Source organism: Panthera tigris, chromosome B1 (genome assembly GCF_018350195.1).
Source record: "Panthera tigris isolate Pti1 chromosome B1, P.tigris_Pti1_mat1.1, whole genome shotgun sequence".
Lineage (NCBI taxonomy): Eukaryota > Metazoa > Chordata > Mammalia > Carnivora > Felidae > Panthera > Panthera tigris.
Window position 1 is genome coordinate 123,630,194 of NC_056663.1, and position 14,859 is coordinate 123,645,052.

The 14,859-nt window shown below is 34.2% G+C and overlaps 1 long non-coding RNA gene across 3 annotated transcripts; it reads left to right on the plus strand.

The window, feature by feature from the left end:
• The first annotated feature begins 665 nt into the window (after nt 1–665).
• Nucleotides 666–14,493, plus strand: LOC122237707. 3 transcript variants are annotated; one of them, XR_006216317.1, is made up of 5 exons: nt 666–738; nt 11,650–11,713; nt 12,332–12,382; nt 13,141–13,300; nt 14,229–14,493. It is a non-coding gene; the product is annotated as an uncharacterized LOC122237707 (long non-coding RNA). The 3 variants fall into 3 exon arrangements; XR_006216319.1 differs by having other exon boundaries at nt 13,175–13,300; XR_006216318.1 differs by having other exon boundaries at nt 701–816.
• The last annotated feature ends 366 nt before the right edge of the window (nt 14,494–14,859 follow it).

A 14,859-nucleotide genomic window follows, 5' to 3' on the forward strand; every position in this document is an offset into this window, starting at 1 on the left:
TTTACTAAATTAAAAAGTGGACAATATTAATATGAAAAAGTATGGCATTTTTATATTGCTCTTTACTTTGTAGGTGGACAAAATCAGAAGAGGAATAAAAAGTAGTGACCTAAATCTAAGAGTTATAATATCTTGACATTGTGGTCACAGAAATCTGGCCACAGATAAAAAGAGAAACTAAAGGAAAAATACCCCACAGTTGTAAATATAGCAGTCTATACATTTTTCATACTGATTATCTTCCATTTTAACTTAGGGACTTGTACTGAATTGACAAAATTAATCAGAATTTTCTTCTTCTTCGGTTGTAAATCATAAAGTATCCTTCTTTTGTCCAGTAATCAGCAAATTGTTTTAAGTACAAAATTGAAGGCTGACTCCAAATTTTCATATCATTTTTGTATCTGCACTTTCCTTGAATGACTAAAGTGTGCTATTTCTGTAGTAAGTCGGTTAGAAAGACTCTGATGATGCAATTAGAATCAGGATTTCTCTTTCTAGTTACTCTAGGAATTCAATTGAAACAGTCTTCTGTGTGAATAATTCTTTTTTCTTTTAAAGGCCTTGCATCTGGGTGATGCTTAGGAACTTAGGAAAATAGAATCCAATGAGAATTGCCTGTGTAATAATATAAGCTTCATAATGTTCTGAGCTGAGAAAACCAAGAAAATTCCATTTCCTGACCTATGGACTCATGGGATGTTCTGAAGATTAATGTGTCTCTTTCAGGGCACTAAGGTACATTTAGAGCACTAAAGAAGTCATTTACTAAATGGTGCCCTTGGGACTTGAAAGAGTTAATGTACCTCTCACAAGGTGAGCAATGTGCTCTCAAATGTATGCAAGGATCAGTACCAAGCTTATAAAGAATTGTGAGAATGTTGGTTAAAAGCAGCTGGTAGTCCATAACTCTATTATTTATTACTATAACCTTCAGTCAATATATTTGTTGGTATTCAGTGAGTACCTTAGGAACAACAGGCAGATGGGAATCTTCTTAGTTTTAAAACTGAAAATATGAGGTGCTATAAACATTGGCCCAGAAAAAATATTGTAAATATATAGATATTATCCAAATGGCTTGGATTTCAAAGGTGAGACAAAGTATGGAAAACTAGACCTTCATTCAAAAGTGATTTTTTTTCTCAAATTAAAATCAGAATGGTATTGAATCTTTTGCCAATTTTCTTCTGGGGAAAAAATGTATTACTTAAACGTAATTCTGAGACATTTCACAATATGTAATGTTAAGTGATAGTAAAGACATAAAGCTGAATGTGGAATATAATCACATTTTTATTAAATATGTAACACGAGCCTAAAGAAATATGGCAAAATATTCAAATCTTTTACTCTCCGTGATGGGATTACAAGTTATAGCTTTATTTTAATTTTTTCTGTTTTCCCTAACTGTAATGCACATGCCTTATAAAGAATTTTCTTGAGACTATTAAATGTTAAGAAAATGTGAAAACAGGTTAGTGGCAACATTAACATGTTAAATAGTGTTGCTATTTTGCTTTCTTTTCACCCTGAAGAAAGAATTTGAGCATTACTCTATGCGTGGTCCTTGCCAAAAGGGAATGCTATGCTCTTCTTAGTGACTCTTATAATGAAATTAATTACTTTTCATGGCCTGATCCATGTTTCTCAGTTAGGAAATTGGACATTAATAAGAGAGGAAACTATGTACCTTGATTGATGATGGACCTCAGGATTCTTCCCCCAGTTTTCTTCCCAACCTTCTTACTCTTACTGGATGATCAAATCTATATTCATGTTTTCAAATGCCAATTTACATGCTAAAAACTCAAATATCTATCTTTAGAACAGAGCTCTCTAGTTTTTCTTGTTCTAGTATACAGACATCTGTATATATGGATATACTTATGACTCAATACAAGATGAAAACAATTTCAACTAAACTCAGAAGCTTCTCTAAATCCTCTTCTCTTTTTGTTTCCTTAGAGAGTGACATTGCTCTCCTACAATTTCCCAAAGCAGAAATACTGAAGCCATGCTTGACTCATTCCATAAATGTTACTGGATCACTCATTCTAAAAATATTACTTCCCATGTATTTCTTGTATTTTTTATTTCTTTTGAACTCACTCTTACAACACTGATCAAGGTTCTCAATCATGTCACAATTGGTGACATGAGGTCATGCAATAACCTCTGAAATCATCTCCCATCATTTGGTCTGTTTCCATATCTGTCATCCACATTAAAGTTGGAGTCACATGCAGTCATATTTAAGCCCATATTTATTTCTGATTCCAAAGCCTGAGATCTTTACATTATAATTTTTTTCCCTATGATAAGGAATTTGGGGGAAGCTTTAAGCTTCTGTTTAGAAAAAGATAAAAATCACTATCTTCTTGTTAAAGATGGTGGGTTGAATTCAGGCATTAGCTTTCATTCCTTCCCCAAAACCCACAAAAATAATATAATAGATACTTATCTTTTGGACATAAACTTAAAAGTCCAAAAAAAATTCAAATATATATATATATATATCTGGAAGTTGGAAAATAATAGCTGATTAAATAGAACTGAGAATATAGAATCCCATGGCAGCAAAATTTGAGAAGCAAAAATACACACAGAATCCCCCAAATGATTAGGATAATCAGCACCAGGTACTTCTGGAAGTAAGGGTAAAGATGGAACCATAATCTAGAGAATTTTGGGAACGTCTACTTGGGAAAGAGTTAAATGATCTTTTCATTCGTTCTGTACGCACCCCCCCCCCCCCCCGCCCATGCAGGAATTGTCCCTCAGGAAATGCTAGATGTTTGTATTAGTTTTCCCAACAACAAAGGATGTATTTCTTGGTGTGGGTCCTCAATGAAAAGCAATATATTTGACTCTTAAAGAAACAATAAATTTAGAAATGCAAAAATAAATTATTTCCCCTTACCATGCACAATATTCAAAAACAGTAGAAATAACTAACCATAATATAATGTGACAAATTCTATTATATACTTAGTAATTAAACGCAATCAATCTGTATGTTAGGGACCACAGGAAGAGGATTTTTGAGTTCAGTCTTAAAGCGTATCTCTCTTTGTAGAATTTTTATGAAATGTCACTAAGCAACCAATATTTAAATTTTAAGTAGACTTTTGTAAATAATATTTGCACCCATAATAAAGATCCTGGCTTGTAGATAGCAGAAACAAATAAATCAGCCACCAAAAACACTTGTGCCAAGGAAAACTCTGGAGAAGGGATATTGTAATGATTTTCTGATGCAGACATTCACTAACTTCATTCAATTCCAATGATCACAATTTAGCCCAAACAATGAAGTTGTTCTAGCCAAAGAAGATGTAAGGAGTTCCAGAAAGTGTTCTAATGGTTCAGTACAACTTCATTGCTGACAATTGGAAACAATACACATATACAATGTCTTGCCACATCTAATTCCTCAGTGTATCTGGAATTATTTTACTTATTATTAATCATTTCTATTTTATGTCACTATGGAAGATTTTTTAATGACATTTTTATGACTTCCTCCCAGATAGACTGTAAGCTCTTCAACAGGAAAGCCAGGAATCATTTATTCTTGTGCCCTCTGCACCTACCAAAATGATTAAACATATGGTACTCTATAAATGGTGAATGACTAATTTGACACTAATTCCAATACAAATTTTATTTCATTCTTCCTTGTGACCAGAAGTCTTTCTTGTCAATCAGATGAGCAGCTAAATGCCTTTATTGAGGAGTGCTGGGCTAGGGTTCCTGTTCTAAATATCCCAGGTCCCCAGGGTCTCAGACACTTGTCCTGCTCTCCTTTCTTCTCTGGGAAACTAGAAGAGAGATTTGGAATTTTAGCCTTCAAAACTGCTATTAAACTTTTACAACAACACTTAATATACTACTGCATCCTTCCATTTATTTCTTGTGTATACATGAGGATGTAATTGAGGCACTGGCATTAGTTGAATCCCCATCATGTGCTAGTCACTCTTAGGAACTGTATTTGTTTGCTAGGTCTGCAGTGACAAAATACTACAAAGAAGGAGGATTAAACAACAGAAATATATTGTCTCATGGTTTTGGAGGCTAGAAGTCTAAGATCAAGGTGTTGCAGGATTGGTTCCTTCTGATAGCTAAGAGGGAAGGATCTCTCCTAGCTTGTCATGGTTTGCCAGCAATCTTTGGTATTCCTTGGCTTATAGATGTATTACCTCAATCTCTGTTTTCATTTTCTTATGACATTCTCCCTGTGCCTTCACACTGTCTTTGTGCTTTTCTCTGTGTCCAAATTTCCCTTTTTTAAAAAATGTTTTTATATTTATTTTTGAGAGAGAGAAAGAAACAGAGTGCGAGTGGGGGAGGGGCAGAGAGAGAGGGAGACACAGAATCTGAAGCAGGGTCCAGGCTCTGAGCTGTCAGTATAGAGCTCGAGGTGGGGCTTGAACTCAGGAGCCATGAAATCATGATTTGAGCTGAAGTCAGATGCTTAACCAACTGAGCCACCCAGGCGTCCCCCAATTTTCCTTTTATGAGATCAGTTACACCAAGATTAGGGCCCAACCTAATGACCTCATGTTTTCTTGATGACCTCTGTAAAGATCATATATCTCCAAATAAGGTCACATTCTATAGTGTAGGAAATAAAATAGCTATGTCTTGGTTAAGGAGATAATAAGGAACACATTACACTGCTTTCTGGCCCTGCTGAAAATAGTGGACCAGTATCTAGTTAATATGTATATAGGGTTGGGTCCTGCCTGTGTTCAGGAATGTCTTAGACCATATTATCTATGGAATATCTTATCTTGTTCTCCACCCTGCTTAAGGCATCTGCTCTTTTGTAGTTTTGGGAATGCTTTGGTTTTCTTTCTTTTTTTTTCTTTTTTTTTTTTTTGCACGTTTTCTGTGAGTTCTTATTGGCACATAACCACTGACATATTCTGCAATGTTTCTCCTGTAATGTATGCCTAGTAAATACTGGAGCTTGAGAGCAGCTTGGGAGACTTCTCTTAGCCTCCCTCTCACACGTGTTAACTTTTGGAGTCCTGAGTAATCCTTTCTGCCACTCTTGGCTTTGCCGGACAAAACTGAAAGCCAAACTTACAATTGGTGACCCCAATGTGATAAGCTGAAACCACAATTGGTGACCCCAATATAATAAGCTGAACCAACACTGTAGGACTTCAACATATGAATTTTGAGGTGACAGAATTCAACCCATAACAAAGTGCATTGTCTGAAGATTACACTGAAAGTCTCTGGTGTGGGGGCATCACAGGTACAGTTGAGATTGGGATTTTCATTCTGAAATTTTGGAATAATTTAAGTGCTATCTTATATGTCCATGACTCCTTACACATTCATCTCCACCAGATTCCAGAAATTTTATGGTTACAGATAGGATTAGGCCTTCTCATCATGAATTTGCGAGAAAATATACTAACACCACGGGTTCTCTTAAGTAAATGGCCCAAAGAATCACCCTACTCTGAAGCCACCCAGTTTACTGGCATCACTCAATATTACAAAGACTGAGGTTCTAATCAGCATTTGGTTTCCCAACTCTTAAATGTGAACAGATAGCCAATGGTCACTGCACTTTGGGAAATCCTTTAATATCAAAGACAGCAGATAAAACAAATAAAAAGAAACCCAAACCAAAAAAAAAAAATTAAAAATAAAACCTTGGAAGAAAGAGAACATATAGGGGAAATAAAACTTCAAAAAGTTGTTAGTGGCAGGAGTTGAGGGGAACTACAAAAGGGTACTAGGGGGCAAATTGGCCATCAGTAGAATTGTTCTGTACCACAACTATGGTGGTATATGCATTTGCAAAACCCACATAACTGCACATCACAAGCAATAAAGTTTATTGTACAAATACTTAAAAAAATCACCAGAAGGTAATTAGAATCCATAAGAAAATATAAACTGTAACAAATAAATCTAAATGTATTACATATGAATAATATCACCATAGTAAAGGACTTGAATTGTGTCTCCTAAAAAAGATATGTTGAAGTCGTAGCCTCTAGCCTATGAATGTGACTTTATTTGAAAATGGGGTCTTTACAGAAATAATCAGGTTACAATGAGCTCATTAGGGTAAGGCCTAATCCAGCGACTAGTGTTCTCATTAAAGGGGAGGATTTGGACACACAGACACACACACACACAGAAAACAATTTGAAGATACACTGTGAGGTGGCCATATAATCAGAATGATGCATCTACCAGTCAAGGAACACCAAAGATTGCTTGCAAATACCAAAAACTAGATGAGGCAGAAAGAAATCCCCCCTAGCACCATCACAGGGAGCACGGCACCTCAGCCACCTTGACTTCAGACTTCTAACCTCGAGAACTGTGGGAATTCTCTGTGGGAATTTTTGTTTTAAGCCATCCAATTTTTGGCACTTTGTTATGGTAGCCCTAGAGACCTAATACCATAAATTACTTTGCAAAATAGCATTTTGACTGGACTCTATAAAGCTAATAACAAAACAAAACAAAACAAAACAATAGTGCACAAATGCATTCTAATTAACAAATTTGAATATCACAGGAGTATGGGTTTGAATTTTTGAACTATTTTACATGTATAGTAGGGCTGAACAAATAAATGAATATATTGTAAATAATGTACAGAGATTTCTGTTTTGGACAATGATGTCACAGATATAGAAAGAAGAAAGGCTAGATGAACTTGGTGGTGTTAGGTTAGAATTGGGAGCTATCAATGTACATTAATGCATATATATTTATATATAATACCTCCATATATGTGTGTATATTCACATGCAATTGGACATGAGAATATAAATGTATGTTTGTGTGTGCATGTATGTGCATGCTTTACTGTTTATACATATATATTCAAGGTCTACCCACTGAGAGGTCCTAGAAAAAATGGTAAACTTAGAGACAAGATATAGTTTCTAAATGATATTATTCAATAAATAAAACCAGGCCTCCTCAGAAAAGTGGGAGATTCCAAGTCTGAGAGAAGATAACCACAAGATGAGGCTAGAGCATCTTGTACTTTTTGTGCGTTTTGTGTAATTTTTGAACTAAGAAAGTATTCAAAAATAGATGTGCATTGAAAGGTCACCAAAACCAATATGAAAAAATGGCCAAGACCAAAGCTAGAACTATTAAAGCAAGAAGTTAAATAATGATAGTACTGGATTAAACTGAAAGAAAAAAAATAAATATCCTTGAGTCTATGCTTACATAAATAAATAATTAAATAAATAAGAAGTAGAAGACACAACTCTTCCTTAAAAATAACTTCAATTAACAGATGTAGAAGGCATGTGAAAAATTGAAATCAGAAGTAGACACAACAATAAGAATTATTGTGAGCAATATGCACCAATGGCAATGGATGCTAAAATGAAGGTGCAAAGGAGATGAAACAGGATATTGCCGTCTCAAGAACCTCCTCTAAAATAATTATTAATTACAAAGGTTAAAAAGGAAAACAGTACTTTTACAGTGGATAAAACACAGACATCACACTATCTAAGTGATCAAGGTAAACATCATCAGTAGTAAGATATATACCCACATCATGTATCTCTGATACAGTAAACTGAGAAGCACAAATTACCTTGACAGTTTTCTTCAAAATCCACAACCTCAATCCAATCATGGGAAAACACCACACAAACCCATATTGAATGAAATATTACAAAACAATTGATCAGTATTTAAAAAAAATTTTTTTAACATTGATTTATTTTTGAGAGACAGAGAGAGATAGAGCACAAGCAGGGGAGGAGCAGAGAGAGAGGGAGACACAGAATCCAAAGCAGAATCCAGGCTCTGAGCTGCCAGGACAGAGCCTGATGCAGGGCTCAAACTCATGAACCATGAGATCATGACCTGAGCCGAAGTCAGCCACTCAACCAACTGAGCTACCCAGATGCCCCATCGGTCAATAAATACTTTTTGAAAGTAAAGTCATGAGGGGCGCCTGGGTGGCTCAGTCGGTTGGGCGTCCGATTTTGGCTCAGGTCACGATCTCGCGGTCCGTGGGTTCGAGCCCAGCGTCAGGCTCTGGGCTGATGGCTCAGAGCCTGGAGCCTGCTTCTGATTCTGTGTCTTCCTCTCTCTCTGCCCCTCCCCCGTTCATGCTCTGTCTCTCTCTGTCTCAAAAATAAATAAACGTTAAAAAAAAATTAAAAAAAAAAAAAAAAGAAAGTAAGGTCATGAAAGACAAGGGAAGACTAAGTAGCTGTCACAGACTGAAAGAAACTAAGCAGACATGATGATCAATTGCAAATCCTGGAAGAGATAAAGGCATTAGAGAAAAAAAAAACTGGTAAAATGTGAAGTCTATAGTTTGTTTATAATATTTTATCAAGGTTAATTTTTTTGTTTTTGGTTTGATTATTGTGCAACGGTTATGCAAGATGTTAGCATTTGAGGCGAGTAAGTGTGGGTATATGAGAACATGACTATTATTGTAACCTTTTTGTAAATTTACACGAAAAAAAAACTTAAAAAAGAAAAGGAATGCTAATGATATTCTTAGATAAGAAAATACATTGATCCATGAAACAAGGGCATAATGCTATAAGAATAGCACTTATGGAACAAAAAAAAATACCTGTTGCAAATTAAAATGATGAGAATAGAAAGACTCAGTAAATGTGTTTATAGATTAAGTTGAAGTATTCTCCTATATGATAAAAAGTTAATCAAAAAAAAAAATAGAGAGAGGATAAGAAAATTGGAAGAGGACTTCAAAATATCAGGCATACAAGAGGGAAGACAGAGTAAGAAATTATTAACAAAATAATTTGAGTACACTTCCTAATTGAAAGACCCATAAACACCTTTATTTGTTTATATCAGTATGGTTTCATAGATATTTATTTTATTTTTTGAATTATCTAATGCTACTGTTTAGATGAAAATAGATTTAAAAGGATACATTTGTGTGAAATTTCAGAACAAAGACAATAAAAGGTTTTCAGAGAGAGAGAGAAAAAAGGATCTTATTATAAAAGTCAAAGATATAAGAACTTTTTATTCTTAGTGAACTATTTTTTAGCAGCATTGAAAGATAATAATATTTTTTAGCGTAAAGTATGTTTCAAATTAGAATCTAAACAAGCTAAACTATCATTCAAATGTGAAGGCAAAGTACAGATATTTTTATATAGGTAATGTCTCAAATATGTACCTCCAGTGCACTTGTTTAGAAAGCCATGAGAGGATACAGATTTTCAAATCAAGGGAGTAAACCTGGAAGTGGAAGTCATGGGTGTAAGCACAAAGCAGCAGCAAAGAAAAACTGCGGATGAAAAAGTGTATTCCTTTCCTACCCTCAAAAAAGGAGGCTTTGGAATATGAAAATTCATAGAATACTGAATGCATTTAGTATATGAATAAAAGAATTGTCCAACTGGAAAAGAATAGGAGGATAAATTAGTGACAAGTATATGGAAAATCAAGCAGAAAAATAGAGGTAATCATTAACTCCGAAGAAAACAAAAGTTTTGCAGTAAAGGAAGAGTTCTTCATAGCTTACTGTTTGACTCAGCTGTGAATAGCAGTGGTTTATATAAAGTTGAATATTGAATAGACCAAAAATTACTCTGTATATATTGGGAAATTAGAAGCATGAATACGTGATGTAGATATAGCTGTATGACAGAAAGCTAAATCCTAATTTTCCATTATGACAGTCCAATGACAATTTCTACAATGTTAAAATATAGAAATAAAAATAAATTGTGAGTTATATAAAAATATGAAAGAAAATACCAAAAGAATAAATTCTAGAAGTCAAAATGAGCAGTCTCTAAGGTATAATAATAAGACAATACATTTGTAGAGTTTCATGAATCTTTAAACAATGTTTATGAATAATATTCATAAATATTAAAAAATATAAAATAGAGACAAAGAAGAAATAATTGATTCCCCTCCCCCCAAAATTCCAAAGCTACTAAAATTATTTTGGTTAATAGTAAGAGAGCACTTATTATGTGCTAGGTGCTATTCTAAGTGTTTCACATTTATTAGCTCAATCCTCTTAAAGATTATTCCCATTTTATGAATGTGACACTATGTTCAAAGAAATTAAGCTATGTTCCCAAAGTTATATGTAATGAAATGGCAGTGACAGAGTCTGAGTCCAGTCAGTTAGTCTCTGGAGCATTGTTTTTATTTGTTTTGTTTTAATGTTTATTTATTTATTTATTTATTTATTTATTTATTTATTTATTTATTTATTTTTTGAGAGACAGAGCATGAGTGGGGAAGGAGCAGAGAGAGAGGGAGACACAGAATCTGAAGCAGGCTCCAGGCTGAGATGTCAGCACAGAGCCCTATGCGGGGCTCCAGCTCATGAACCTCGATGTCATGACCTGAGAGTGGAAGTCAGAGCTTAACTGATGGAGCCACCCAGGTGCCCCTCTGGAGCATGCGTTTTTAACAGCAATGCCCCAAGATCTCACACATGATAAAAAACTTATGAAGGGAATATGCAATCATGTGGACAGATCCCTGGAGGTGATGGCAGAACATCTGGCTCTACATTTTGACTGTGCCACTTACCAACTATGAAGCTTTTGACAAGTCAGTTAATTTCTGTAGATTTCTGTAGATTTCTGTAGATCTTTCTCATCTGTACTTAGAATAACTTCTGAGTGCTAATGTCAACATGTAATAAGGTGATGTAGAGTCAAGAATAGGAAACAGCTGACATAAAGCCTACATAGGGAATTGCATATAATAGGCACACAATAAATACTGATATGAATTAAACAGGCTACTGAAATGGATATGAAGGTCAATATTATGTTAGTTCACCTATGATTCTTAATTCTACCTATAGCTTCTTCAGAATTTCTAAGGAAAAGCCACAGATACTCTAAGGATAGCTAAACCACACATATATTTTGATGATTATAAGTCTAAATTTCCTTGTACATATATTATTTTTCCAGAATCAAGCCAGGATAATTATTAGTTAAACCATCATGATATCCTTGACATTTTTTTTTCAAAATGCTCCTTTTCCAAAAATAGTTTGTTATTTGAAATTAATTCATGCATCTGACTTAATTGCACTTGTTAAAATTATTCTCTTGGGTTATTCTGCATGAATAATAAGTTCAGTCAATACTTTTACACTTCAGAGATGAAATTTTGACAACTTTAAAATAAATTTGCTTCTAAATAATCAGAATCTACAAAACTATTGTAAAAGAGCAGATTTAAAGCATCAAGGCTAAGACATTTTCATTGCCTTTGAACATTTCCCAAGTGTCCGCAGAAACATTTGGCCTCAGGATATTAATAGTCGTTATGAGAAAAAGGTGTTCTGTGATGATAAAATATTTAGAAAATGATGAGTTAAAGTAAGATAGGTTTCTTTTCTGAGAAACTTTTCAGAGTCTCTAATGTGGTAGCTTGTGCTTGAATCTCTAATGAGAAATAAAATGTGCACTGTTTTCTAAAATTGATTCAACCATAGTATTTTTTTTAATGTTCTTTTGGTCTTTCTTTGTTGTTTCTGAAGCTTCCATGAGACACAATTTTCTCTCAGAAGAAACTTCAGAAACTAAAGGTCTAACTAATAGAAGTAAGAAGGTTGATGCTGGTGCCTTACTTTATAATTTTATGTTTTATTTTCAGTCCTTTCTTATCTACTTCCTATTCCATAAAGTGGATGTTTCTCTCCAGAAGTCAAGTGAATAAGGTATTTTCCCTAATTACTCCTCATAACTTATTTTTAGTATTTTATACCAACAGAAAGAAAAAATAAATTCAGAAACCTAATGTGTAAATGAGTTGACATATAGTTCTATCTAAAACTCAATTAATATGAAACAGCAACTTTTACCAAGAAAAATTATTCTTACTTTTGAAATTAGAAATATAAACCAAGTTAGTATTGAATAGAGGTTTAAACTGTAGGTACTGAAGTTTGGGGTGGAATCATATCTGAGCACATAGCTCTCCAAGATTTAGTTTTGCAAGTGTTATAAAACAGAGATGCAAGTCTGGCATGTTTTCTAATTTGGGTAGAGGAAGTTTGGGGGATTTTTCCTAAGAATATTTTATTCTTAGAGAATAAAGTGAACAGTAGCCATACAATTAGTTTCTAGAAAAACAAATTTGTACAAAACTTTTGTATTTCATATATTAAATAAAAAAGTTAATATGAGAAATTTGATTTAAAAATTTAGTAATGATTTTCTAACTTTACATACTTGAACTAATCACTTTCCAACTTCTGAAATATGGAGAGCAAGGAAAAATAATCAAGTTTGTGTTTTCTAGATCAACTGCCATAACAAATTATTATTATATTTAGAAATATATTTGAATCTAAACATATACAAGAGGATAATCTGGATCATTTATGGTAAGAAAAATATTTTAAATGGACTATCCAGGTAAGTGAATTAAATTATACACTATGTATAAAATGGGCACTAAATCTGCTCAAAACATCTATCAACTCCAGAGACATCCTGAAAAGAATCACTAGGTTAAGAGTCACCCCACAGGTCTAGCCTAGTCTCTGTTCCTTCTTAGATCCCTTTCTGCAGTATAAAAGGTTGACATCAGTTATTGAGAGCAATGTTTTCCTTTGTCTTAGTGATACTATAACCTACTCCACAGACCCTCAACTTTTTTCTTTCTGGGTGAAGTAGAAATAAGCTTGACCATCAAAGTTTGCAGACAAGTCCGTCTTTCTCATGCCAAGAGTAGCCACAGATGTATCCTGTTCTATGGTGAAGCTAGAACAGAAATCCCTTGGGAAGGTGCTAGGTTTCAAGAACCTGCTAGACATATTGGTTGTTGGGCCACTGTGATACATGTAGCAACAACAATATTTATATTTCACATTTTCTTCATAAAAATTCTCTTTGTGGAAAAAAAGGAGAACATTTTATAATTCCTATTTTAATTCTTTCCAATATATATTATTCATGGAAATGAAAATTTTAATGACTCTGATTTTATTTAACCTCATGCATATAAGCATCTTGACAATTTTCCTCTATGAAGAAAATGTATCCGTCAACAAGTACTGTGCATGCATCTTATTTCTTCACAATTAAAGTTTAACTAAAAGCAAAAGCTACTAATGCATGGCTAATTTTACAATGCAAGCAGATGTTGTTGTTAGAAGAACATCTTCCATTGTTAGCCTCTGGCTCCAGTGACTGCCATCCAAAGAATGCAGAGGAAGAAACAATTTGGAGAGCAAGAGATGCCGTTTGCTAGGGGCACAGAACACGACAGCCAGTTGGAAGTCATTAAATTATAAGTGCCTGTAAGTGTGACACATAATCTATCTTTTCAGGGTGTCTCAATTACAGATTACCTTTTATAAACATCATTTCTCATCATGAAATTACTTCAAATATTTAGGAAATTTTTAAAATTTTTTTCACATTTTTCAAAATGTGATAATCTTTTTTTTTTTTAATTTTTTTTTTAACGTTTATTTATTTTTGAGACAGAGAGAGACAGAGCATGAGCGGGGGAGGGTCAGAGAAAGGGAGGGAGACACAGAATCTGAAACAGGCTCCAGGCTCTGCACTGTCAGCACAGAGTCCGACGCGGGGCTCAAACTCACGGACCGTGAGATCATGACCTGAGCCGAAGTCGGATGCTTAATCGACTGAGCCACCCAGGCGCCCCAAAAATGTGATAATCTTAACTGATATAATTTAACCTAAATTTATAGTTTTATTTAAAGTCTTTGGTTGGGATTTTTTCCATGTAACTGGAAAGCAGAAAGACTGGTAAGTAGGGTCATAAATGTAAAATAATGAACACCAATATTGGATTTGTTTTACTTTGTATATGTGAGAACAGAAAAGTTTTGAATATATGTCCACCTGTATACATAAAAGACCAAAAATTCAGTCCTATAACTGGGTATTATTCAGGATCATTCATACTTTATTGACTTAAAAATCCTATTTAATTATGCATAAAATAAGGAAAATATCTGATTTATATATATCTGTGGTCCATTGCAAAAGATGGCCACAGCTCATTCCTATATCTGTACATGTTTCCTTGCAATGTGACTAGTACTTTTCCATCAAATGGTAGAGTCTATTTCCACTCCTTTTGAATCTGAGCTCACCCTGAGATATTCTTTGGCCAACAAAATGTGGTGGAATTGATACTGTGCAACTACTGGGTCCAGGCCTCAAGATTACTTTCAGAACCTTCTCTATCCCTTTTAGAACATCCTGTAACCCTGTAAAGAAGCTTGAGATAGGTTCCATGAGGGCAAGAGACCACTGGAAAGAGACACCCAACCAAGAAGGCACCAGATGCCCAGTGTGTGTGTAGGGTTTTGGATGGACCATCTGGCCTGCCTTACTAGAGGCACCAGATAACTGCAGCTAAGTATATGACTCAGGTGAGACTAACAGAAGTACCACCAACTTAACCCAACCCAACTGCCAATTCACAGAATCATGAACAAATAAAGAGTTGTCACTTTAAGCTACTGCATTCTGGGATGGTTTGTTTTGTAACAATAGATTACTGAGACAACAGCATTTTACCAAGGAATTAATATATAGAATCGCTTATAATTGCTTGAAGGGAAGATATTATCCTTGCTACTCTTTACATAATTTATAAACTATATTTATGACACTCTACAATGCATTAAAAATATTGCATCAGCTAATATCATGTGTTGGATATCATTCTAAAATCATTTTCTGGATGGTTCTCATTACTAACTCTTTTTCTGGTTTCTTTTTCTACAAGAAAGTTTTATTCATATTGAATTTGTGCAGTTTGATTTTCTTCTGGCTAAATATATCGTCCTGAGCTCTACTTAATGGTTTTCATGTTATTTTT